At 52.6% G+C, this 27039-nt stretch overlaps 1 long non-coding RNA gene across 1 annotated transcript; it reads right to left on the bottom strand.

Annotated features, from left to right (window-relative positions):
- Window positions 1-4132: 4132 nt before the first annotated feature.
- On the bottom strand, window positions 4133-8617 carry LOC131808185 (uncharacterized). Its single transcript, XR_009344712.1, has 3 exons — window positions 7741-8617; window positions 7570-7653; window positions 4133-7166 (listed from the first exon to the last, which is right to left on the bottom strand). It is a non-coding gene; the product is annotated as an uncharacterized LOC131808185 (long non-coding RNA).
- Between the last annotated feature and the right edge of the window lie 18422 nt (window positions 8618-27039).

The following is a 27039-nucleotide window of genomic DNA, read 5'->3' as shown; positions in this document are numbered from 1 at the left end:
TAAAATAATAATACTCAGAGCCTGGAGAGGGGGTAACAGCAGAGTCTCACATGTTATTAGACACACCTTCATGATGAAAAGCAACTTGGTGGAGTATGGGTGCCCAAAAATATGTTAAAAACACTCATCGACTTTACTAAGTAGTATCACTTTGGGGAATCTGGCCCAAGAAAATAATCAGAAAATGAAAACAGGTTAATATAAACAGACAGTAATCTTGGCATTATTGGACTTTTTAAAAAATTAAATGTCCAACCCTGCAAAAAAAATGGTTAAATAAATTATAAAAAAGTCCTTGTGGCGGAATATTTATACAATTATTAAAACTGATGTTTACGAAGCATTTTTAATAAAGGGAAAATGGCGTGCTTGGGACATAATGCTGGGTGAACACTGGATCCTGAGCCCGTATCACCCAGAGAGGACGAGGGGCAGAGCAGGGCCTGGAGTCAAATCCTCTGAGAGAGGGATCTGGGGTTGAACACGTGGAACTTCTGGTTCCTCCTTTACACCATTTGGATTTTTTCTCCCCAATTTAAAAAATTGACTTGATTTCCTTTCCTCATAGGAAAATATGAACTTGAACTACATTAGTTACTGTTGGGGGATGGTCGAGGCTTTCGGCATGGTGGCTGTAGGAAGCCACATCGTCTTCTCAGGAACATACCCAAATGAACAGTGTCGCTAAAGCCACACCAGTAGCGCCCGCCTTCCTCTCAGGGCCACCGAGAGGGCAGTCACGCCAGGTGAAGGAGCGCAGGGGGAGGGACCGTGCAGCTGGTCCCCCCTGAATTGCCAGGTCTGCAGAAGGATGTGGGGAACACCAGCCTTGAGCCCAAGTCCTGGCCTGCCAGGGACATCGCACCATGACAAAGGACAGAAGTGCCCAGATAACTGACCCCCGGACTTCTCCAAGCCTCCCAGCTGGTCTGCAAGGTGGGCAGGGCTGGGGAGGGGTCCCTCTCTGATAGCCTATGGCCCTGGGGGCCTGGGAGCCTGGCCTGGGACCCGGTCCCTAGCCGCCAGGAGTAGGCTCTTTTCCCTGTCCTCTGTGAGATGGTCATTCCTGTGCCCATTTCACAGAAGAGGAGACTGAGGCTCCCCGATGGCCAGGTGACTAACCCAACTCCTGCACAATCAGTTCTGCCTTGAGGTGACATGTGGCTCTTAAAATCACCGTCCTAGGGGTGCCTGGGTGACTCAGTGGGTTAAGCCTCTACCTTTGTCTCAGGTCGTGATCTCAGGGTCCTGGGATCGAGCCCCACTTCGGGCTCTCTGCTCAGCAGGGAGCCTGCTTCCCACTCTCTCTCTGCCTGCCTCTCTGCCTACTTGTGATCTCTCTCTCTCTCTCTCTCTCACTGTCAAATAAATAAGTAAAATCTTCAAAAAAAAAAAAAAAATCACCATCCTACGCAAAGCCACACTGTCACAACCGCAGGGCTTATGGTAAAAACAGGGTGAGGAATGCAACCTCCAAAACATCAATAAGACATTAAAAAAAAAAAAAAAGTTAGAAATTCGCTCAGATGGAGACACGTGAACCAGGTAAGAAACACCTCAATGCTTCAGCAAACGTGGCCCCCAGCTTGCAGGAGGCTGGAAGCTTGCCTGCGAAGGGCGTCGCGAGGGCTGCGCTTTGGGAATCACCCCAAAGAGGAGGAAGGAGGGTCCGACACGGGGTGGGGACGGGTGTGTTCCAGAGCCGCCCGCTGAGCAGAGGGCATGCTGCGGGCTGTGTATACGTGTGTGCCCGTGTGTGCGGACCCGCCAGACCTTGAACCAGCTGGGAGCACGTTTCCACATTCATCCCGTATTTCTTAAGGTCAGTGTCGCATCTGAGCAAACAGCAAAGGCCTGTTATGTTCCGATTGTGCGCTCCTCCATGGACCCCATCGGAAAACATCTGTGTTTTCCCAAGCCGCTGCAGGACGCCCCGCTGTACCCAGCCGGCGGCAGGGCCGTCCGGGGAATGCTGGCTTGTTTCCGGCATCCAGATTGTTCTTTTCCGTGATATGTTTCTGCAGACTTCTCCTGCTTTTTCTCCGTGGCAGCCTGGCTCGAGGGCTGCTACCGAGGCAGGTGGGCTAGGTGGGAGTCATGGCATGCCGTGGCGAGGAGAGGCCCATGACGGCGTGTGTGCCCTTCAAAGCTTCGGGATGAGGGAGTGTCCGAATTCCACTCCAGATCCATCACCTGCCCATGGCCTGGGCAGCTCTGGGCTCAGCTTCCTGATCTGTGAAATGGGGGCAGAGGGAGCACAGCCCTCCCTATGTGACTCTGAGGGTTATATGACGTCAGGCATCGTCAGTAAACTCAGGCACCTCCCTCCTCTACCTCCCGTAACATCTACCTCCTCCTCTTCCTCCTTGCACGCCCTCCCCTCTTTCTGATGCTCCTATCTGCTTTCTGGTCTTCTGCGTCACAGCCCTCTTCCCCATCATCCTCATCACCGCCATCTTAGTGCAAAGAACTAAGGTCATGCCCCACCAGTTCCCGGGACTCTGAACATGAACATGGGGGCAGACGTGTCAAGAGCACCAAGTTCTCAGTGCCCTCGTGGGTTGGGGGCCTGCATCCTGCTCCTTCTGGAAGCCTGGGTGTCACTCATCATGGGGAGCAGACTCTTCCTGGGGGGGAGAGCAGGAGCAAAGCACTCCTTGGCTTGGTGTGGGACAGCGGGGAGTCAGAAGCAACCCTCTGGCAGGGTTTTAAATCTAATTTTTTTTTAAAAGAATTTTAACATTTGCCTTCTTCCCTTCCTTTCTCTTTCTGAGACTGTGGATGCGATGTCTGGAGATGGAGCAACCACTTTGCTCTCCTGAGGCTGAAACGCACACCACAGGATGAGTGAGAGAAAGAGCGCGGACGGACTCCGACAGCATTACGGGGTCATTGTGTGCATTTACCTGTCTCTGGGCTCCATGTTACATGGGGCCTCGGGGTCAGGGGTGAGCCCGATTTTGCTGAGCTATTGTTTTGTTTCTATGTCATGCAGCCTCACGCAGTCTGAATCAGCACGCCACGGGGACAACAACTATTGTTATTGACCGTTTCCGACTTCACTCCCGGCTCAACCTGGATCTTTGGCAAGCATTTGCTAGCATCATTGGGCAGTCTGATGGAGACCTAACTTGAGACACAGAATTGATTGCCAAGATTCATTACAAATCTAGAATTAAAAGAAAATATGATCCAACTATCTATCCACCAATAAAAGCCAACACTTTGGCTTAGAACGCTTCATCTTTCTTTTTGCAGACACATTGAAGGATTCACTCAGTTATCACGGAACCGTACACTACACCTTGCCTTGCTATTTCTCATGTAGCTCATGCAAACACCTTTTTTCATGGCACTGAATTTGCCTCCCAGTAAAAATAATGAATCAAGCAATGAGATGACCCTGATCCTCCAATTATTCCAGACTTGCCTGCTAAGGAGCAGATCTTTGCACTTACACAAGCGGACATGCACCCCACAGACACCTGAACCGACACTTCCTGTTCAACGTGCATCTGCAAAGACTCCAAAGCTGCTGTGAGGGTGTTTTCCGGATGGCTTCCTAGGATACCTTGGAGGACATGCAGAACCCTCTCTCCCTTAATAGATACTCACATTCTTCCCAAGTATTTCTATGAAAAATCATAACCATTTTCACAATGAATTCGCACTTTTTCCCAATAACAGAAGATGCAAAACTTTAATTCTGAAATTCTACCCCATGGCCCTTGGCCCTCAACACAGCCCCTGAGCTGGCCTCAGCCTCTTTACTTTCTGCTTCCTTCCTGCGTTAGTCCAAAGTCCGGCCCATGCGGGGAGTCCCGCCTTCGGAGCAACAGTGAGTCAGAAATTATTTGTGAAAATAAATCCACTGCTGATAACGTGCGGATCATGCTAGGAGTCCTATGTTGCTCACTGAATAAAATAATGCGAGAAACAATTCCGAGAAGGTCTTCAGTCACTGCCACTGGGACCAGGCTGGCCGGGGAGTTCATATTCCCCTCCCCTTCCCCGACGCCGCTCCCCCCACCCCACCCCCACCTCTGCCCTCAGCCCCGACCAAGAGCCATCTGTGTGTGAGTCCCAAGGTGGAGTCAGCACTGCTAGATTTAAGAGAATCAGAAATACGGACTTTTACTTAAAACTTCTCATATGTTGTAAATATTTGCCACTTCTGAAAAATAAGCACAAAACAAAAAAAGGGCCCCGAAGTCAAAGGGCCCTACTTTGCGCAGAGAGGGCAGAATCCGGCCGCCACCTGCGGTCCCCGGTCCCCGGGTCAGCGCTGCCCTCCCTGCCACCCCGTCTGGTCAGGGAGACAACACACTTTTGGGAGGAGGGACACCACGTTCTGGTAAGAGCCTTTCACTTAACACTGGTGTACCCTGTGCTTTAGGCACAAATGAGGCAAATTGAGGACATTCGGCTGGGAACGAGAGAGCACATTTTTTCCGTTAAGTTGCTGAGCGGTTCATGAAGAGCCCCGGGCCATGGGAGGTGGGGCTGGGGGCGCATAAACCCCCGACGGGCAGAGGATCCACGACCTCATTCTGTCCCATCCCGTCTTCAGGGCCACGGCAAGGAGCAGGGACAGGGCCGTCACCTCCCCCGCCATGTGGCGGCAGCAAGCCCGAGGCACTTGGGGGCTTGTTTTGGTGTCCCCCTCCCCAACTGTCCAGGCCTCCAGACCCAGATCCGGAACATGTAGAGCAAATGCCGAAGAGCAGGCTTGTCGCACTTCACCGCAGCAGGGCTGTGACGGATGTCCTCGTTGGCCTGGGGTGCTCTCGTCCCTGCCTGACCCCGGCAGCCATCCACCTCGCTTGCTTCCAAGGACTCGACTGAGTTGTCTTGTCTTGTGTTTAATCATTCAGACTTCAGTCTAGACAGGCCGGCCCACCCTTCCCCGTCGGCGGGGACTGAGAGTCCCGTATCCTGGGGCCACTTCAAGTCTGCCCGAACCCCAGGGAGCCGGTTTAGAGTCCGCAGTGAAGTCCTATCAGACTGCAGGAGGGAATCATCTAGAAGACAAGACGAGGGCATTTAGCCAATGCGTCCAAGTGCAGAGCCCCTGACATGGCCTTGATTCTGTAGGCAGGACAGCGCGTCTGACCGCCCATGGGAGGGTTCGAGACACAGCTGGATGCCCTTGACTCCCGAGGCTCCAAGAACCGACCTCCGGCCCATGGCTGGGGCCCCGCCTGGGAGCTGGTCGGGAAACCAGACTCGGGAGCTGCCGGGTATAAATCTGCTCTCAGAGATGACCCCGAGGGGACACGGTTTGAGAGACACTGTCTATGGATTCTGTGTTTCTACAGCACAAGTGCATGAGGCAGACTAAAGCGGCTTCCAGAGAAGTCTGGGGGACACTGAGCGGGATGCCAGAAGTCTGATCTCACGTCCCTCGCTCAAGAGCTCAAGAGCTCTTGAGCTCAGACCCCACACCATGGCCCCCAGCACCCCGGGGCAGGGGGGCTCCTGTATCTGTCAGGCACACCAGCCGCTGTGGTTCGTGTTATTTATCCCTGACTATTGTGAATTTTTGAAGACAAGGGACTCTGTGCCTTTTTCTTTTTCTTTTCTTTCTTTTTTTTAAAAAAACTCTTCTGTCTAGATTTCCAGAACGGTTCAGATAGAAGTCACGGAATCCCACTTCCGTTGAAAATGCTGGAGTCTGCAAGGAACACAAAACCCAGCCGACAGGGGCACAAACAAGTGGAGTTGATTTTTCTTGCGTGTCAAGGGGGAAGGAGGGGGGCTTGTCCCCTCAGGAGCCAAGGCTGGCGCTGCCCACCCGTCCAGCTTTCCAGGCCCCGTGGCTCTTTGTCCTCAGTTTGGGGACCTCTTGGTCTCAAGATGGCTGCTGGAGTTTGACATTTTCAAGACAAAAGGAAAGTAAAAAGGGGAAGCCAGAGAATATGGGCTTTTTTTTTTTTTTCTTTTAAGCAGGAGAGCAAACATTTTCTCAGAAACTCCCTGTCAGACCTCGACGTACATCTCACCTGCGGTTGCAGCGGAGGCTGGAAAACATGGTGTCAGGCAAAGGAGCATGGGGAGGGGAGGGTCCCCTTGTAGGGCTCAGTGGTCTTCACCCAGTGGCTTTTACCACGTGGGTTTGGATTGTTGGCGTGTGTGTCCAGCTCCCCTGAAGCTGACAGAACCCTGGGAGGCAATAAACATGCCTTGAACGTGCCGGCACCATCGCAGTATGTCGCCGAAGCCAGCACACAAGGCACAATGTAAGGGCTCAGTTAACACTTCTCGGATGCATGAACCTGTAAGTATAACCCTCAGTGGCCGTGAACCTTGTTGCCTCCATGAGGATCTCGTTCCCAGAGCTGCTCATCCTCAAGCATTTGCAAGATGGCGACATTGGCTTCATCTGGTGACTCTACCACCTTCCAGCTCTCTCCATCGTGACTTCTCTTTCCAAGCTGGAGCCGGGGCAAAGTCAAGCAGAACTTGCGTCTGAAATTCCAGTTCTCTGCGGAGCCCGCGTTGGCAGCGCGACCCTCGCAGGCCCGGGTTCTCCGCTGGCGACCGTTCCCGTAGGGCCAACTACATCAAACAAGAAACAGAGTAAGAGCCAAGCTTTGGGGTCAGGCTGAGCTGCTTGTTCTTGAAGGAGTCTCCAGCAGCCCCAAACTGCGTGCCCTCCAGTCACAGCCCCTGAGACGGGACAGGCCCAGGGAAGAGGCGATTCTGCCCGATCCGTACCATCTGACGGCTGCGAAGGGGCTTGGTCTGCTGCAGACATTTCACGCGGAGCCAGGCTAGAGCTGCTGCCAAGAGCAGACAATCCACCGCTTCGCTGGAGAGCTGGGGGTTGTCAGGGCTGCGTCTCTCCTTTCCTGAGCCAAACTGAAGGGTCAAAAGCTGAGGAGGTGCTGGGTCTCTCCAGGAACTGATCTGGATGGGACAAATACAGGTTTGATGTGCTGGCATAGGCCCTGGATTCAAAATAGCAGCGATCTAAATCAGGTCTGGCAGCAGGAGGGTGCGGTCCGGCCGTCCAGCCTCCCAGGGGGAGGCACTGGAGTGGGGGCGGACAGGGAGTCTGGGAACCCCTGGGTCTCGGCGCTGGAGGGTGCAGGAGCTGGAGCAGGTAAGGGCACAGGCTTCAGTGACATGCGTCCTAGGGCAGGTCTCTTCCTCTGTTTCCACATCTGCGGAAAGAGACTGAGGATTAAAAATGGGAGGGTAGACATCAAGGAGCAGCAGAGGCCCGGCAGAGCGGCTCTCAAGAAACAAATCATCAGCATGGTCATCAATACGGCCCAGTCCAAGTACCACTTCCTGCCCACACCACGGGGAAGTGGTACAGTTGCCAGATTGAGCAAATAAAGACACAGGACACCCAGTTAAAATGGAATTTCAAATAAACCATGAATACGTTTTTCATATAAATATGTCCCCAATACTGCATAGGACATACTTCTACTAAAAATTTCTTTCTTTTTTTACCTGAAATTCAAGTTCATCAGGGCATCCCGGATTTGATCTGGCAACCCTACCAAGTGGGGACCTTATGGCCATAAGGTGGCATGTAGGAGGAGGTACTCGACATACCTGAGCAGATCATGTCAAGTCCGTGTGGAGATACCTGAGCACTCAAACCAAAATTTCCAATTTGTGAAATCCAACAGCCAAGACCTAAAAGGGAAAAAAAAAAAAATGCTCCTTTAGTCAATAAGCAAACCCGTGTATTGACCATGAGGGGGAGGGAGTGTCCCATCTTACCGTCTGCGGCTTCTTGGTGGAAGCATCTCGAGGCCGTTGGTCCCATGTGCGCTCCTGTTCCACTTTGCGGATTGAAAGAGTAAGGCTCGGGCAGGCGGCGTGAAGTGTGAGGCTGGTGAGTGGCCGCAGACCGGGTCTGCCCGATGTATAAGCCCATTACCTTCACCAGGAGACCCCGCTCGGCAAGATCCCACCCCCTCGGTTTGGAAGGTGGTGGTAGAAAGTATCAAAAGGTATCAGGAGACCATTGCATTATCTTCATAGGATTGTTTGGTGGCTTCATAACTTCGTGTGTGTTAAGTACCGGGACCCTCTTCCTGACTGGACAAATACTATTTATTAGAATCATCACCAAGGAGACAGTAAAGCTTCATCGTTACAGTATCATTCATAAAGTCCAACAGAGCTGTTCATCCCGAGGTCCACCTCTTACCAATCTTGGGCATGTCTTTGAACTGCTCTGTGCCTCAGTTCGCTCGTCCATAAAATGGGTACATTATAGACCTCCCTGTGTTGTTGAGGATGAAACTGAGTCACACATGGAAAGGACTTCATGCAGTGCCAGGCACAAGTCAGCACACAAGGATGAGCTCAGTACATTTTAAAAGTCAGGGAAGTTGGAAAAAGAGCCTTTCTCAGGACTCTCCCTAAAGTCTGGACACATGGTGGGTCTCCTCTCCGGCCAGCCCTCCCCAGGCCCACTGTGTCCAGACTTTTCTCTCGTGTTTCCAAGAAAGCCCACAGCCCTTCTCTCGTTATTTCTATACCAGGAATAATGTGGACCCAGAAGCCAAGTGTCTTCGCAATTTCCACTTTGAAACTGGGTCTTGAGGAAAACGGTTGTCCTTCCGATAAATCCACCCACCTCATCGTTAATGACCCCGGCCCTCCCTGCCCACCCAGAGTGCCTGCCCGTCAGAGGTCAGACAGCGGTTAATGAGCTTGCCATCATTAATTAATCCATGAGGGCAATGTTTCTGGAATCCTGCACACAGCCAGGAGGCAGCGCCTTGACCCTGTTCCTGGGACCCGTGCCCCCCCAACCCCCCGCCCCAGCTTGTATAGCTCTGTTTGCTGCAGTCTCTCAGCCTTACCCAAACTTCAGGCTCCCTCAGGGACCAATGTGTCAAGTGCATTTTCTGAGCTCCAGGGGTGGTGTGTTCCATAGACATCTTCACAATTTCATAGACACTGCACCCCAGAACGCCCTTCAGCTGACAGCTGGAACTCGGGGCTGGGAGACAAAGGAGTCAGACTCACCCGAGACCTCTGGGATGGGGAAGCCCATGGCAAGGAGGGCAGATGCTCCCGACAGCCCATCTCCTGGCTCGGAAGCCAGCTCTGGGCTCTCGTTACCTGTCCCCTTGACCTTCACATCCTGGGAGGTAGCTTTTAGCATCCCCTTCTGCTGAGAGCGAAATCTCAGCCCTGGCAAGGACATGGTCACCCAGATATGCAAGTAGCAGAGAGAGAGGGAGGGAATCCGTCCACCAGGCTGTGTTTTGTCTACTGAGGGGACTTGTCACACATGGCTCTTACACAGATTTGAAGCCCGGTGCAGAGTCAAGCTCCGGGCATCATATGCACACGCAGCTTCCTCGATGCCTACAAGGCAGTGAGGGTTTTGTCAAATCCTGGTGCGGTTTAAGCTGGTGGTTCGTGACCCACTGGTACAACCATTCATCCGTCTTTTTGCATGCAACAAGATGTTTTTAGTTTTGCAGATTGGAGCTCCATGTTGATTTTCTCACATCAGTTACACCCATTTTTACACGACCTAGAATTGCTCATTTCCAACCCTTTAAAGTGAAGCAAACAGGGCGCTCAGTCACTTGAGCGGCTGCGTTCAGCTCAGTCACTTGAGCAGCTGCATTCAGCTCGGGTCATGATCCCAAGGTCCTGGGATCGAGCCCTGCATCGGGCTCCCTGCTCAGCGGGAGTCTGCTTCTCCCTCTCCCTCTGCCGCGCCCTCCCCTCCGCCTGCCGCCGCTTATACTCACTCTCTCTTCCTCTCTCAAATAAATAAATTAAGTCTTTTTTTTTTTTTTAAAGATTTAAAGTGAAATAAATAACTGAAGCCAAGGGTGGCTGGCTGGCTCAGTTGGAAGAATGTCACTCCTGATCTTGGGGTTCTGAGTTCAAGTCCCACGTTGGGTGTAGAGATTACCTAAATGAATGAATAAATACAAACTTAAAAGAACTGACAAACATTTGCCAAACTTCAGAATGTAGAACTCTTCACGGTTCAGGTAGTTTTGAATCTTTGCAGTCACCTCTCCCATACCTCATTCTCCAGCAAGCTTTTTAGCGACTCACATTGCTCAAGTCATTCCAAAGCGCCTGACTAATTTTTCACATAAATGACTATTACCTTTCTTTTCACACTTAACGGTTTTTCATCTTGTATAATAACTCCCTTGAATTACAGAATTAAAATTACAAGTGTAACCAGCATGAGCAACTTCGGGAACCAATCCGTCTGACTTGGTACCAAGAACCCAGGTGACTCATTAGAGCCCCAGGAGCAGAACGGGAGGGCTCAGGGGGGGTGTTGTTGATCACCCTCAGACACTCAAGGTGCTGCGGGCATCCACACGGTGTTTATAGAGGCGGCGGGGGTGGGGGGTGGTTCTTGCGACACTGAGGCAGGTAAAGGACGTTCCCACTCCCTTGTACAGCTGGAGGTAATGGGAGCTGTGGCCGCTGCAGCGATTTCTACATATTCAGTGGGAGGGCCCAGCATTAATGTCTGAAACCACGGCAACACCTCGAACATCCCATATTTGCAGTCTAAAGATTAGCTAGTGCGTATGAAGTCACTCAATTTTTACCAGGAAGCTTTCCTGAAAAATATGAATTCCTACTCCACGTCCTCTTAGAGAAGTGCCAAGCCACCAGGAGGACTGGGTTGGAGGTCCGCCTCCTGCTCTTCTCAAGGCGTTCCTACACCCTTGCTGGGGTGGGGGGTGGGCTGGGGAGGAAGGGGGCACATTGACAAGACTGAATCCATTCAGTGGCTTAGGGTGGGCTGGTTGGTGTCACATAAGAAGGCACCTGATGGACAGAAAATTAATCTTATCTACTTGCAAATGTAGAATTTTAATCTCCATTTTACAGATGAGCAAATAGACTCAGAAGTGAAGTAACTTGCCCAAGGTCACACAGCTGGTAAGTAAAAGAACTGAGAGTTTCCCTCAGTTTAAACGGTGTGTGCTTTCCACTGAAAAACTATGGCCCTTGAGCTCTGCTGGGTGGAGCGGGTTGAGTTTAGTCGGTTTGAGTTAGATTAGGTAGGGTTAGGTTGAGCTGGGCTGGTTAGGCTGAGTGGGTTTGAGTTAGGTTGGGTTAAATTGGGCTGAACTGGGCTGTGTTGGGTTGAGTTGGTTTGAGTTAGGTTGCCTTGGACTGGGTTGAGCTGGGCTGGTTAGGTTGAACTGGTTTTAGTTAGATTAAGTTGGATTGGGTTGAGCTGGGCGTTGTTGGGCTGAGTTAGGTTGGGTTGGGTTGGGTTGAGCTGGGCTGGGCTGGTTAGGTTGAATTGGTTTGAGTTAGACTAGGTTGGATGGGGTTGAGCTGGGCTGGTTAGGCTGAATTGGTTTGAGTTAGACTAGGTTGGACTGGGTTGAGCTGGGTTGGGTTGGGTTGGGTTGAGTTTGGTTGGGTTGAGCAGGTTGGGGTTAGATTAGATTGAGTTGGCATGGGGTGCATTGAGGAACACTGAGTCACACTGACCCCTCTGCTAGGTACTTTGGTTTCATAAGAAAGAAGCAAAACATCTCCATAGACTTTAAGCTCCTTGAGGGCAGAAACAGGTAAAAATATACAAGAAACAGACCAGAATAATATGTAACTCATTGTTAAAATGTGGTCAAATTATCAGGCTAAGTCACATCTCTCCTCGAGCAACTCCACAGGGCATGAGGCACCCCTAGAAGCTGTGAGGGAGGAGGAGCCTTCCTGTCACGTTGTTTAAGATCTAACTCTCCTCCTGGTCATGGGCCACAGAAGTCCCAGTACCAACCCCTTCATGTGCAAATCACACACTACAACCCCTAAGCTCAGCAGATGTCAGCAGAGAGAATGACCTTTTACTGAGCACCTGTCGTGTGCAAGAAGTTGTTCACATACCCTCTTGTTCGTTTCAAAACCTCACACCAGCTGCTTCTCAGAAGGCATGATCCCTACCTTTTTCCACACGGAGAAACTTGTCCATATTTGCACAGCTGATCACAGACGGCCATTAGACTTAGATCTAGGTTTGCAGGACTCCCAGAGGCTCACTCTTCCATGTCCTCACAGGCAGGATGGCAGAAATCAGCACCAGCAGGCTGATCCCGCCTGGGCAGCTGGAAGGGCTCCCTCTGGAAGGAGGAGGGAGACTGGCATGAGAATGACCTTTAGACCAAAGAAGCCTGCTGCCCTGCGGCGGGCGCTAGGGACAGATGTGGCCAGCAACCGGAACAGTAAGGTGAAGGGTCCAGTGGGCGGGTCTTCTGACCCTCTCTCCATCTGATTTATAAACCTCTGTGCTCGCAGCCATCCCTATGGGTGGCATACGAGGTAATGCATGTCAGGTGTTTCATATTCAAACTGACAGAGTTTCTCTTTTCTTGGTGAATTAGGCAAACATTGATGGAGCATCTACACTGGGCCAGGCTGGGGGGAGGGTCAGAAGGCAGGGTCCTGGAGGGGCAGCTCTGTGTCTGGGGACACCTCCGTCCCCTGCCACTTCCATGCTGGGCGGTGATAGGGAGAAGGGTGAGAATAGCAGAAGCTCAGGGTGGCTGTGAGGGCTGAAAGCCACAGTGTGCGTGGGACACGCCGCACGGGGCTGCGGCACAGACAGCCCCCGGGGCCAGCACTGTTACCACCTTCTCAAACATTATATTCTGTATCAAGGTCATGGCCAAACCCACACAGGGCTGGGAGTACCTTCCTTCTGGAGGGAAAGCCACCGCAGATTCTACATGTCATTTTCAAGAGCAGCCTCCCTCGGACAGAGGGACGGAGACATGTGTGGCAGAGCGAGCGCGTCTCAAGGGAGCGTCTTGATGGCGGGTCTCTGGGTGTTCACCCTACGGTTCCTTCAACATTTCTGTCGTTTTGATAATTTTTATGATGCGACATTGACACTGAAGTGCAGTCTGTTCCAGCCTTCTAGGGGAAGGTGGTTGAAGCACCCTTTCTTCTCATTTCTTTTAGTTTCTTAAACCTTTTTGCTCATAACCGTTCAGTTTAAAATGCATGAACAATTACTACTGTCCAGTTCACAAAGCCCCCACACAGCAGCATCTCGTTCCGCAGATGGGGAAGTCTATTTAAACCCGGGGTGAGAAGGGTGGGGATGTGTGTCCATAAGGGATGTCTCAGACCTGGACTCTGGAGCAAGCACATTGAGAGGATCTGGTTTCTTGGCCGCTTCTCCCAGAGCCGCCTCTGTTTACCAGGGCTCGGGTTTAAATCTTTCCGATCAAAGGCTTCTTTGCAGGAGGGACAATAGTCCCTTTCTCACTCCTGGGTTTTTTAAGTCCCAATGGCATATCCAAGCCAAACACTGACCCCAGCCAAACTCAGGGACCTTAACGCAGCGATGGAGAGCATGGAGTTTGAGGGCTCAGCCCCTAGGCGGACCTCCTGGGTCTGATTCCCACTAACACTGCGATGGGCTGGCTCTTTGCACCTCCATCTCCTCATCTGGAAAACGGGAAGGACCGCTGTTGGCTTGTTGGAGAATCAACAGAGACATTACGTACAAAGAGCTGAGACCAGATGAGACCAGCGTGTAGCCCGTGACAAATAATTGTTCCCTATTATTAGTAACAGCTGGGTAACATGTCTGAGCCTCATTTCTTCATCTGTAAAGTGTCCATGGAGATTATATACTGTGTTTTTGTGAAGATAACAGGACCCTCCTCCTGGGGCTTCTGGAGGATGAAAAGCCACTGACCATGCAGGGGAAGTTGTTTAATAGAATGTCCAGACTCCATAAACGATTGCTACATGAAAGATCCAATTTGAGGTGTACAATGGGGCACTTGTCCTCGCCTCTGCTGCAGGAATGCGACATGCTTGAGGCTGAAAACGTGAGCTATCCTATGAAACGCACAAAGAGAAAGACAGGGAGAGACCAGCCAGTCTGCTTCTCACGTGCCTGGGCCCTGTTCCGCTGACTCCCAGACGGCCGTGACCTCGATACTGTGTGCGCCGCTGGCTGGCCCGACCCCCCTTCTCATGACCGCGCGCCTCCCTGGGATGACCTACATTTCCACGGTGGCGGCCGGAGCAGACATTCCAGGGTAATTAACACACACACACACACACACACACACACACAGAGCTGGCCCGGGCCTGGCAGTGGCTGGCATGCTCGCTGTCTAGACAGAGCTGGGAGCTGAATGGCCTCCTGCCGTGGGACGCAGCAGCCTGGGGCTCTGTCACCCGGCCAGCCACCACCACCCCTCCCCACTTTAAACAGAGGCATCCAGCCAAGACCCTTCCGAGGAGGGCATCCTGGGGGATCATCAGGCAAGAGAGCCACGCAGGAAGCTCAAAGCACTGTCACTTATGGTCACAAGCAATGGGAACGAGCCTCTCCAAAAACAGCTAGGTAAGCCTATTCCAGGACACCCCGACGCGGGGCCTGGGAGCGGCACCGACGAGCTTGCTGGAGGAGCCCGGCTGATGGCAGGCGGCGACTGTCAGTGCGTGTTATGTTTTGCAAAGCAGGACTCGGAGCGGCAGGTCATGGGGGTGGCAGCTGTGTACGCAGGCGGCACGTCCCGGAAGCCCAGCGCGCCCTCCAGCCCTTACAGCCAGACCCTGGGTTCTGCACACGCCGACTGATGGCCGGCGCGCCAATGCGATCCGGACTCGTACCATTGGCATAACACCAAGATTCCGACCCTTCACCCCCCCCAAATCCCAAGGCACCCCCCTGGCATTTCCCAGACGTTGATCGTGGGGGGACTGCCTTATCGGTTTGGGCACTGGCACTATAGTTTCCCGAGAATTACTCTTCCAGTTGACACACCCTTTTCACAAAAGCAAACTTATTTTCATTTTTTAAAATTTTGTTTATCTGAGAGAGAGGCATGCGCATGTGCGTGCAGGGGAGGGGGCTGGGCAGAGGGAGAGAAATCCTGAGCAGGCTCCACGCCCAGTTGGAGCCGAGGTCCGGCTTGATTTCACCAGCCTGAGGTCACCACCTGAGCGGAATCAAGAGGCGGACATTTAACTGACTGAGCCACCCCCAGCCTTGCTTCTAAATAAAACCGTGTATCCCTGCTGTGGGTGGAGACACGGACACAGACGGCGGCTGTGGAGATCAACACATCAGTACGAAACATTTTTTTTTTTTAGTTTTTTTTTTTTTTTAAGATTTTATTTATTTAGGGGCACCTGGGTGGCTCAGTGGGTTAAGCCGCTGCCTTCAGCTCAGGTCATGATACCAGGGTCCTGGGATCGAGCTCCACATCGGGCTCCCTGCTCAGCAGGGAGCCTGCTTCCCCCTCTCTCTCTGCCTGTCCCTCTGCCTACTTGAAATCTCTGTGTCAAATAAATAAATAAAATCTTTTTTTTTTAATTAAGATTTTATTTATTTATTTGTCAGAAAGAAAGAGAGAGAGAGCACAAGCAGGCAGAGGCGGAGAGACAAGCAGGCACCCCACCAAGGCAGGAGCCCAATGTGGGACTCGATCCTAGGATCCTGGGATCATGACCTGAGCTGAAGGCAGCTGCTTAACTGACTGAGCCACCCAGGCATCCCAACATGAGACATTTTTTTAACTGGCTTCTGTACCACAGGACCGATCATCATACCTGCCGATGACATATGCTCCCAGAACTGGCCAGTCCTGTCTGGGATCAGCTGCTAATTTACCGAGTAAGGACACTGAAGTTCGGAAGGGGACATGTTTTCCCTCAGCTCACTCAGGGATCCAGGACACCTGGACTCTGATTCACCTGGACCTGGCCGGACGATCATCTTCCCAGCTGCCTACAGAACCATGTGGAACTGTGGTCTGTCTCCACGGGGACAGGAGCAGCCCCACATCCTGGGGCCCAGCCCCTGAGCCCCCAGGCCCCTGGTCCACGATCCCAGCAGAGGTCTCCCACCCTCCACGTCCTCAAGTCAGGCAACTGCTGGTATAACAAGTGCCCCAAATGCTAAACAAAAAACCAGACAAGAATGCATCAGCTTCATACAAAATTATTTCCAGTTGCATGGTGCTCAGCCTCACAATCCGTCCCGTTTCCTCTTCAAAGGGGATGTGTGTGCCTTTACACACACACCCTTTTTCTTCTTCCAACAGTTACAGCAAATTTCATGGGACGAATCGGGATCCTGTTTGTGTTGAATCGCGTACAGACGTGCGGCTGGTCTCCCTTCTCCTTCTTGCATCTTCCTCGTGCTCCTGACCCCACGGTGGGGCTGGGCGGGCACGAGGAACCTGGCAGAGGTCCAGAACCAGAGTCGCATTACCGGATCTGGCTCAGGCTGGGAGCCCGCGCCACAAGGCGGGTGGAGGGAGCTGCTTCCCTCCGGAGAGGGGTTTCTTCCTCCAAGATCCCCTTTGCCTGGATGCCACCAGACACACGATCCAAGCTGGCCTGTCAGGGCCTCTGGGGGAATGAAATGGACTCTGCAGGAAGCTTATGATCTGTTCTCTGACGTCCCCCAGCTCTGGAGGCAATGGAGGCTCAGGGCTGTGGGAGGCCATCTCTGTTGTCATTTGGAACCCAGCCTGCTTTGGAATGAAACCAACTAGAAATAGGAAGAGCGTAGAGATTGTGGGAGAAGAGTCAAGTCTTGCTGCTGTCAAATGACTCCCTAGATACAGCCGTGCCTGAAGGTTGCCAAACTGCTCGACTTCGAAGCTGCACGTGTCAAAAAATTTCCTGGGGTTTTGTTGCTATTGTTGTTGTTAATCTGGTTTTTTATGTTTCCTTCTCTTGTTCAAGTCACAGTCAGGAAACGTCCCTCTGGGTATCTTGCCCACCTTTCTTCCCCTCGGCCTTCATGTCCTGCCTTAATCTGGGATGCTAGATGTGACAGAGACAGAGGAACCCTGATGAAACATTTGATCTTTCAAGGCTCAGTTCATGATTTGCCTCCTCCAGGAAGCCTTCCCTGATGCCCTAGCACGCTTTCCCAGGCTGTTCAAAATCCCATCTCTCTCACCCCACAGCCTTCTGTGAAGAGAGCACTGTGGGTAAGAGACAGACTCTGGAATCCAGAAATCCCTGATTAGAATCCTGGCTCTACTTCTCCCCCCCCAAATTTTTATTTATTTGACAGAGTGAGAGAGGTCACAAGGAGGCAGAGACGCAGGCAGAGAGAGAGGGGGAAGCAGGCTCCCTGCTGAGCAGAGAGCCCAATGCAGGGCTTGATCCCATGACCCTGAGATCATGACCTGAGCCGAAGGCAGAGGCTTAACCCACTGAGCCACCCAGGCGCCCCCCAGCTCTACCTCTTACCTGTTGTGTGACTTTAAACAAACAGCAACCTCTCTGTTCTTTGGTTTCATCATCTATAAAAATTAGAGTTCACATGGGTACCTAAACCACAGGTTTGTTATGAGAATTAAACAGGTTAACCCACATAACGGACTGAGAGCAGAACCCAGCAGGTGACTGGTACTTAGAACTCCCCATCATTCTTACAGCCTGTCTTGACCGCTGTTGTCATTGGCTCAGGCTTGCTTCCCTCAAACCACAGCCCTTTCTCATCCTTTGATTTCAATACCTTTGCCTCCGTGGGCCTCACACAGTGCCTGGCACACAGCGAGCATTAAGGAATGTTGGCAGACCGGTGTGTGCCCCCAGATTAATAGGCAAACCCATACTCCCATCCTTTCTTCTACCTGTCGGGAAGAACTTTGACTTGGCTGGCTCATTTCTGGTCTTTGTCCTACAAGCAGGATTCATGCGTGACAGGGAGGGCAGAGAAGCAGAAGCAAAGGGGAAATGAAGAGAAGCACGAGGTAGAGGGGAAGGGGGTGCGGGCAAGCGAAAGGAGGGTGCACTGGGGGAGCACCTGGTGAGCTTCTCCCACTTGGCTGTGCTTTGGGGACACCTGGGAGTTAGCAAAGGGCGTACCCAAGGGCCGGGGATTCTGGCCCTAACCATCTGGGTGGGGCTGGGAGCCACTGGGATAGAGGGTGTCACAGAGCGTCCGTGTGCATCAAGAATGCGAGCTCCTTGAGCGTTTTTGAGAGATTTCAGCAAAAACAGAAACTGCTTTGCAATTATTTCTGCCGCTCAGCCGGTTGTTTATTCGAATGATCCAATTGTGAGACTGGGCGCCAAGGTGACCTGCCTCATCTGACATGAGTGAACAAAGAAAGAGGAGGACCAGCTCGCAACACTCTCACCGGGGGTCCCAGACGCACGGCGGCCGGAGGCAGGGACGCGATGCTCACAGACAGGGACCCACGGGGGAACAGCATGGCCTCCTTGGTGAGGGTGGGGAGGGGGCGTTACTGCATCCTCTCTTCCCTGCATGAAGTGGGGGAGGCCAGTGGCTCGAGGGTTTCCGAGTCTCAAGTAGAAAAATTAGTGTGACTCAAAGTCTTGACTAGGGAGCCAGCTAGATGGACAGATGGACGGTTCTGTGTGAACCTCCCTGGGGGAGAACTTTGGGGGACGGTGTCTGGGGGTGCGCATGTTCCTCTCTGTCTCTCCATCTCCCTCCTCTTTTCTCCCTGGTCTGGTTGTGTCGCACGGCCACCTATGGGAGACTGCTCCAGGACGGGGGGCGCGTGCCGGCAAGTCTTTGGGCCTGCACCACCCCACCCTTCTCTGATCCGCCCTCACCAGCTCCTCCTCTGGGGGTGGGCAGGGCCCTCCTCTGTCACAGCTGCACGGGCTTTCGGTTCTCCATACCCAGTGAGAACCAGCCTCACCCAGAGGTCTTGGCACAGCAAGCCTTGGTGGCCCGAGATTTGCACCTGTCTCAAGTCCCAGGTGACAGGGATGCGGCTGGTCTCAGCACCAGGCTCCGAGGACCCCGACCTAGAGCCCGCCACTGGCTCCAGCATGGCAGTTCCGGGGCCCTTTTCCGGGTCCCCAGGGGACTCCCACGCACACCGCCGTCAGAGCAGTGCTAGGGTAAGGCAGCGTGACCCCTGGCAGGGTCCAGACAGGGCCTCCCAGTGCCACCCCACAGTCCGTTCCCCTGCCTGCAAAGAGGGTGTGGAGAAACAGTTCTTCACGGTCCCTCATGTTTCTGTGTGTCTTAGGAGCGGGGGGCAGGGAGCTTTTCCTCAGGAGTCTCTTTCCCAGGCAAACAGCGGGGTGCTGAAGGACAACATCCGTCTCCCCAAGTCTCTTGAATACAGAGGGCCCCCCTCTCCACTTCTCCACCCCACGGTCACTGCCCTGGGTGACCTTCGTCACTCCGTGCAGGGGCCCCTCCACTGTCGCGCTGCTCCCATCTACCCACACCCCCTCCTCGGCACAGCTGGGATCTCAGCACGGGGGGCAGTATACAGGGGCTACAGGGAAGGGGGGGGTCCGTCTACACCACCACTATCTTAGAATAGTTAGGACTAGACCCCTTGGGACCTGGCTCGAATCCTGGTTCTCCCACAAACTAGCGAGTTCCTCTCTGTGCCTCTGTTTTTCTCATCTGTGTAGTGGGTATGATACCTACGTTAGACGGCTATCCTACAGAGTAAATGAGATAATACAAATAAAGCGCTCATGAATGCCAGCTGCTGTTAAATCCTTCTCCAGTCGGGTCCCTGCTCTCCACCCCCTCGGACACCGCCTCTCCCTGCCGCCATCCTCGCTCCCGCGGGCCACGGCCCAGACCCGCGGTGTCCAGTCTCCAGCCTCGCTCTCACCTGACTCGCTCTCCGTGCAGCAGCCACCGTGAGGTCCCCACACAAAACACAGGACGTCTAGCTGCGTGCGAGTTTCGGATCAGTAACAAATACATTTTTAGCCTCTGTATGTCTCAGTTGAGCCCACACTTATGCTAAAAACAAAACGTATTCGTTATTGATCTGAAAATGAAACTTTACTGGGCACCTTGTACTTTGGTTTGCTAAATTTGGCAACCCTGAGTGAGGGAGACTTATGTAGAGTACAAACAACACCCTTTGCTCCTTGCTCAAAACCCTCAGTGATTTCTCTTCACAATTAGAATATAATCTGTATCCTATGCTGACCTACGGGGCGCGCCCGGCCTGGCCCCTGGGCACGGCTCTAACTGCATTTTCCTGCGGACTGTTATTAACCATTTTTTTTTTTAATTTTTTATTTTTTATAAACATATATTTTTTATATACATATATTTTTATCCCCAGGCCTGTGAATCACCAGGTTTACACACTTCACAGCACTCACCAAATCACATACCCTCCCCAATGTCCATAATCCCACCCCCTTCTCCCCAACCCCCTCCCCCCGGCATCCCTCAGTTTGTTTTGTGAGATTAAGAGTCACTTATGGTTTGTCTCCCTCCCAATCCCATCTTGTTTCATTTATTCTTCTACCCACTTAAGCCTCCATGTTGCATCACCACTTCCTCATATCAGGGAGATCATTTTTGCAACATCAGTGGCCAGACAGCGTCCCTGTCAGGTCTCACCGCCGCCCTCCCCCGCCAGGATCCATCAGTGGCTGAGTCCTCCCGAAGGCACACAACGGAGAGGGGGGGTGGTTGGGAGGTTTGTCTGGAGCCTCAGGAGGAGGCACTGCCCTCTAGGCATCTTGATTTCCAGCTCTGACCTCCAGAAAGGTAGGAGGGAAAACACCTGTTGTTTTGAGCCACCAAGGGTGTGAGCATTTGGTCTTCGAAACTAAAGCAATGTTTAAAAGTTCCCCTTTGGCTGAAACCTGCAGGACCGATTCCAGGGGGGGGAAGAAGCAGGGAGCCACAACAGAAGCTGTCCCCGGGTCCCCCCTGGGGCAGGCTAACAGCTTGAGTCAAGGCAGTGACAAAGGGGAGACAGGAAGGGGGGCATGGAGATATGTTCCAACTGTCACAGAGGCTCCCACTTATCACCACTGCCTGCCTTCTGCTGGCCTGATGCAAATTACCCCAAGTTCAAGCCCAAGTTCAGCCCTGGTGCTGGTTGTCATCACTGTCACCGTCTTATAAAGGAGGAACCCAAGGAATAGAGAAGGGAGCCCACAGGCCTGGGATCACACAGCTTGAGGCACAGGGTCAAGATTCTACCCCCAGCGGGGCAGGGGCGAGCCCGCGTGTGCCACCGTTGATCATGCAGAGCAGTGGCGGGCTGAGGCTGGAGGGGGCAGGTGTTGACGGAGGCAAGGAAATGAGTGGCTTCTTATTAATTAATAATTAATAAGGAACTAAATCCTGGGTGGTGCTGCTCCCAAAAAGGGGGCCTGATGGCCAGCTTCGGGGAGGGGAAGCCATGTGTCTCCAGAAGGAAAACGGCCAAGGTACTCCCAGGAAGCCCATGGGGGCAGAAAACTCTGCCAGGCCGGCGCCCGGAGCCCACGAGCCCACTGCAGTCGGGGTCAGTGTCAAAAGGCAAACAGAGGTTCCTGGGGGCATGCAGTGGGTTAAGGCTCTGCCTTCGACTCGGGTCATGATCTCAGTGTCCTGGGATTGAGCCCCAGTCGGGCTCTCTGCTCAGCGGGGATCCTGCTCCTCCCCCCACCTGCTTGTGATCTCTGTCAAATAAACAAATAAAATCTTTAAAAGAAAAAAAAAATGGAAGAAGAAGGCCAACAAAGTCCCCGGCGGCCTGGCCAGAATCCCACAGACTGAGAAAGGTGGGTTCCGGCGTGGTGTCTCAGAGGCGGTGGGCTGTCTTGGCGTGGGGGTCGGATCCCTTCCACTCGGCGACGGGTGTTGGCTTCTCTGGGAAGCCATAGGTTTTCCGACGGTTTTCCCGGTGCAGCTCTCCCGGGAGAGCTCCTTCTCCCGAACCCCCAACTTGGACGAAAGAATGCCACTTCGCAAAAGAGTGCTAGGGTTTTCCGTGGAAGTGTGAGTCATCGCCATCCCAGAGCCGTCCAACCCTCGGGCGTCTTCAGCCACCCCATCTGCCCCCAGCTTGGTCTCATGACCAGAAAATTCAGGAACATTCCAGAAGCTCGAATTCTATGGCATCTGCTAAGGTGGTCAGAGCTTGGAGGTCGCAGCCATTCGTGGCTGGGTCAGTGAGCGCTGAGTGCAGACGTTTCACGAGCAAAACCTGTTTTCCTCATTTTGAACCTTTCAAAAGCTCTATTCGGAAAAAGGAGCCCCAGGACACCTGCAGCACTAAGTAAATTAGCGTAATTTGATGACAGCACTGATGCCTGCTGCCCCGTACGCGGAGTGTGGTTCTTAGCCTTGGTCAAAGGTAAAAACGGCCTCTGTTCATCAAGTTGGAAATTATCACGTTCTGGAAAAACTAAGCTAAAGAAGGAAGGGAGAGGAAGAAAAAATGCTTCGGACCCTCCGTGGAGGCAAATCCACACCTTTTCAGCAGCAGGTCTCCCATCTGTGGAGGGGCAGGGGTGTCAGCGGCGGCTGTGGGTCTGTATTTCAGTGAGCGACTCACAGAAATGGAACGTAGTGGGCCCTCAGTCTGTCCCGAGCTCCCACCACGCCACGAGCTCTACGTAAGTCCAAGAGAGGCATGTGGAAGGTGCTAGAAGGGAGGTTACGGTGCTTCAAAGCAGAGGCCTAAAGAAAACAAGAAAGGGGCTTCTCACATCTCACGTAAGTCTGGCGCAGAGTAGGTGCTCAACAGATATGTTGGGGATGTTATTGTTAAACCTCTGAGGCCTAAGAATCGGTGCCTTTGGCAAGGCAGCCCTGAGGAAGACAGAGACTTGCCCACTGACAGCGGTGGTGATGGTCGGCTCAGGGAGGGGGGAGAAGAATGTTCCAGGCTCAGCCACAGTCCGAGCTCACCCTTCTGATTACACAGTTTCAGAATGAGCACGTGTCAGATTGTGGGGTGCATGGGCTGGGAGGGGCTGTACCCCCTGAAGGCCCGCCCGGCAGTGAGCCCAGGACAGCTGCAGTTTTCTGGAAGGCAAGGAAAGAAGGGAGGGAGAGAGAGAGGGACAGGAGGAGGGGGGGGGGCAGGGGAAGGCAGAGGAAGGGCGGCAGGGAGTGGGGGCAGTGGAGGGAAGAGAGCGCTCCTCTTTCTCTGAAAGTGGCTTCTTCAGGTCGCACAGCTAACTGGACGTCTCTGGAGATGCCGCTCAGAAGGAGCCACTGTTTGTAGGGTGATTGGTCCCTTCTGCAGCTCGTGTTTTCCCAGTCGGGGCATTGGCCCTCCCCGCAAAGAGGCATCCTTTGCCCTGAAGGATTTCACAAACTGCAAAGGAAAAGGGGCTCAGGCCAAGGGCTGTGTCACTTGGGAGGTCATGGACTAGCCCCACTCTACCCTCACGACCATCAGCGGAGGACTCCCCGGAACCGACTGGTGACCAGGTTCGGGAGAAACCGTGGGGAGAAATACCAGGAGGCTTGGGGTAGCGGGGCTAGAGAGTGGGGGTCTCCCATCTGTGGAGGGGCTGGTGGGCAGCCGCCGTGATGTGTGAAAGGGCTTCCGGGCCCACGCCAGCTCTCCTGTGGGCTTGATTGGGGGTGGGGCTACCCTGGGTGGTTGGAAGCAGGTTGCAGGCACAGCACATCTTGAACCCTGACCCCCACCAGAATGAGCAGGGTTTCTTTGTTTTGTTTTGTTTTACGAGAGCTGCAATGATTTTATGACCAGCATATGAAGTCCGGGGCTGTGCTAGTATCCAGCTCCCCAGAGCAAAGCGGGAGAAATCCCCTGGTTTACCGGTTCCCGGGCATAAACGCTCTGTAAGGGATGGTCCCCAGCTGTCTGTGGTTCAAGAACCAGCTCACAAGTCTTCCGAATATCAAGTGGTAGACACACACGGCCTCTTCCAGCTGGCATTTCTCGGTTTCTGCCCCTAAGTGACTGCTCAGTAAAGTGAACGGATGAAGCAGACCATCGGGGGCCACAGTAGGTCAAGGGGTGGGGCAGAGTCTCTTGATGTCAAAAATCACACTCGTAAAACCCTGTCTGTTCTGCTCCTCTGTCTGTTTCTAAGCCTGGAAAGCTCCTTCCCCGAGTCCCCCAGACCACAATCCTCTTCGTTCTTCTCTCCTCCCGCAGACGGCGATTATTCACCGCCGTTCTTCTCAGACCCTTCATGGAGATGCCCCATCCCCCGTCTTCTGTCACAGCATTCAGATTTCACTCTAGAAATCAATCACTCAGTCATTCGACAAACATCCACCAGGAATTCATTCCCTTGGAAGCACTTTCTAGGGGCCAAAATAATAGTAATAATAATAATGATAATAATAAAGCAGGTATCTTGTTTTAAATAAACTTTGGGGGGATTACAGTGATAATACAAGTTCCCAGAGCATTTGGAGAATGTAAAAAAAGAATAAATAATAATTTAGTAACCCATTGTTTAGTTATCCAAAGTTGACTATGAGTGTTTTGATGTATTTGTATCCACTTATTTTTCCTTATGGAAAATGCATGTTTTGGGGGTACCTGGGCAGCTCAGTGGGTTAAACCTCTGCCTTCAGTTCAGGTCATGATCCCAGGGTCCTGGAATCGAGCCCCACATCAGGCTCTCTGCTCAGCGGAAAGCCTGCTTCCTCCTCTCTCTCTGCCTGCCTCTCTGCCTACTTGTGATCTCTGTCAAATAAATAAAATCTTTAAAAAAAAAGAGAGAGAGAAAATGCATGTTTTAAAGAAACTATCATAACCACTTAATAATATATTATGAAGTTCTCCACATCATCAAACGTTTTCCTGCACAACGAAATTTTAATGACTATATACTAGTCCATTGCTTGACTACGCCATAGTGTGTTTACCCAATTTCCTCCGTCAGGCCCTGGGATGATGCCCCGTTTTTTGCTATTCTGAACCACCCTGCGATCAGAAGCCTCATGATTAATTTCACAGGACAAATGGTGTTTTTCAGCTCACTTTTGGTTTTCTCATTGGCCCAAGAATTATCTAGGAGATAATTCTTTATTTTGGTTGGTCGTGCTCTCTTTTATTCATAAATCTTATATTCTTGGTACGCTTTTTCTTGAAGATTAGCATACTTGCCCAAACACATCAAATTCCAACTGTCAACTCAATGAGTCTGCACCACGTAAACGTATGTATGTAACCAGCCCAGAGATGTGGGAATGGAATGTGGCCATCACCTCCGAAAGCCCGCTTGTGTCCCTTCCGGATGCACCCCAGGTCCCCCATCCAGGGATAACCATCATCCTGAATGTTAATGCCATAGACCAGTTTTGCGGGCTTCTGAATTTTCCATAAATGGAAGCCCAAAATGCAAATTCTTTTGTGGGATTCACCCACGTTGCCTTACATGGTGGTGTGTGCTCACTGTTAGATCTGTGGAACGTTCTAGTTTCTCGGGGCACGTGCACCGAGGAGGAAGGTCATGGGTTCAGGGGCCAGCCACTGGTTCATCTCTAGACCTACGTGACACGCCTAACAGTTTCCCAAAGTGGAGGAATCACAAATACTTACCTTCTTTCTGGGTTTTGTTTTCATTCGTTGTGAATGGTTTTCAATGTACGGTCAAAATCAGTCTCCATGACTTCTTTTTCGGAATGTATTGAGGTTGTAGGGTTTATTTGTGGCTTTAAAAAAAAAAAAAAAAGGTCCCATAGATAGCTCATGGAAGAGAAAGTATAGTCTTTATTCATCCCTTCATTTTTTTTTTAATCCTTCGATAGGATTGCATTTGTTAATTAAATTACGCAGACCCTCTATAGGTCTGCTTTTGTCTCAGCTTCTGCGAACAGAAACCAAATAAGTTATCCACTATCCCCACGCCATGCTGCGCGTCACGAGGGGAAGGAATCAGCGCAAGACCATGCCTCTGGGAGAAGCGGGGAGAGTCCAAACTCAGCCACTGGCCCCAGGCTTCTGTACATGGTGAGGATTCCATGTCATAATGAAGTCAGTCTCTCAGCCCAAAAAAATGTATGTCAGTTAAGCATTGACTGCTTATTTTTGTCTTTTGGGTAAAATGCTCAAAGAGGCCGGGTGAATATCGAATGAATGAGGAGAGAATGAATCCAGATGGCCTCCTGGGCGCAGGGCTGCCCAGTCCTTTCCCAGAAAGGAACTCTGTGGTTTGTAGACAAGAAGAGACGTTTGCTTTGTGAGCCTCGGGGCGGAGGTTGGTGGGGGGTCTGTGGAGGTGGTGTCCCGGGGCTGCCAGACCTGCCCCCTCGTCTCCTGCTGCGCTGACCAGGATGCCCGGCGGTTTGAGCCAGCAGCTGTGGCGCCCAGCCCAGCCCAGCCGGCCGTGCAGACCCGGCGCTCGGGGGCCCTGCACCAAAGAACAATAGCGGCATTGTCGCCACTTCCCGTGTCCGTCCCCTCGACTGTCCCAGTTACTCATCAAGGACGTTGGCGGGCCCAGCCCTGGGACACAGCGTGCTTGTCCCTTGATTAAGCCGCAGACACGCTCAGACAGTGGCCCTGCGGGAGGTGGCGATGAGTTCATCTCTTGGCTATTCAGACGATCCAACAGCCATGGACTTGGGCAGAAGATGGGTCATCGGGAGGTCATGTCGGTGGGTCCCCTCCAGGGGCCACCCCCAAAGGGACAGGATGACAACATCCTGTCCCCCCAGAGGGGCCACGGGAGGCGAGCCAGGTGGGAGGAAGTGGTGTGGCCTCCTTGAGGAGAGTCCGCTGTGTGAGGCGCCCGCGAACAGACCTGGTTGCTGCCCCTCGCAGGGACCGACGCCCCTCCAGCTCAGAGGGAGCTTTCTTAAAAGTAAGCAATGCCCTTTTCCAAAAATCCGTGTTTCATCGATCCCCTGCTTAAAGTTCTGAGCGGCTTCCCACTGCACTTAGAATAAAACCAGGGGTGCCTGGTGGCTCGGTCGGTTGAGCGTCTGCCGTCAGCTCAGGTCATGATCCCGGGGTGCTGGGATGGAGCCCCACATCGGGCTCCCTGCTCAGTGGGGAGCCTGCTTCCCCCTGTTCCTCAGCCCCTTCTCTCCCCACTCGCTTGCTCTCTCTCTCTTTCTCCAAGAAATAAATAAAATCTTTAAAAAAATAAAGAATAAACCCCAAATTCCTCACACAGAGCCCTCCATGACTTGACCCCACACCGGCCTGATTTCCGACCCTAAGAGGCACTGGTCCTTCTGCCAGGATAGGACTTCCCCTCGCACCCTGGCCCCCTACCGGTTCCTGGCCACTTGCCATTGTGGTGCCCCGACACCGGGAACGTGGTGCCCCAGAGAAGGAACGAGCCCCATTGGCTGAGAAAAGGAACCAGCCAGAGGCCGGCGCCAGG

Source organism: Mustela lutreola, chromosome 9 (genome assembly GCF_030435805.1).
Source record: "Mustela lutreola isolate mMusLut2 chromosome 9, mMusLut2.pri, whole genome shotgun sequence".
NCBI classification, from domain to species: domain Eukaryota; kingdom Metazoa; phylum Chordata; class Mammalia; order Carnivora; family Mustelidae; genus Mustela; species Mustela lutreola.
The sequence above is the reverse complement of the archived record's forward strand: the minus strand, read 5'-3'. Positions and strand labels throughout refer to the sequence as shown.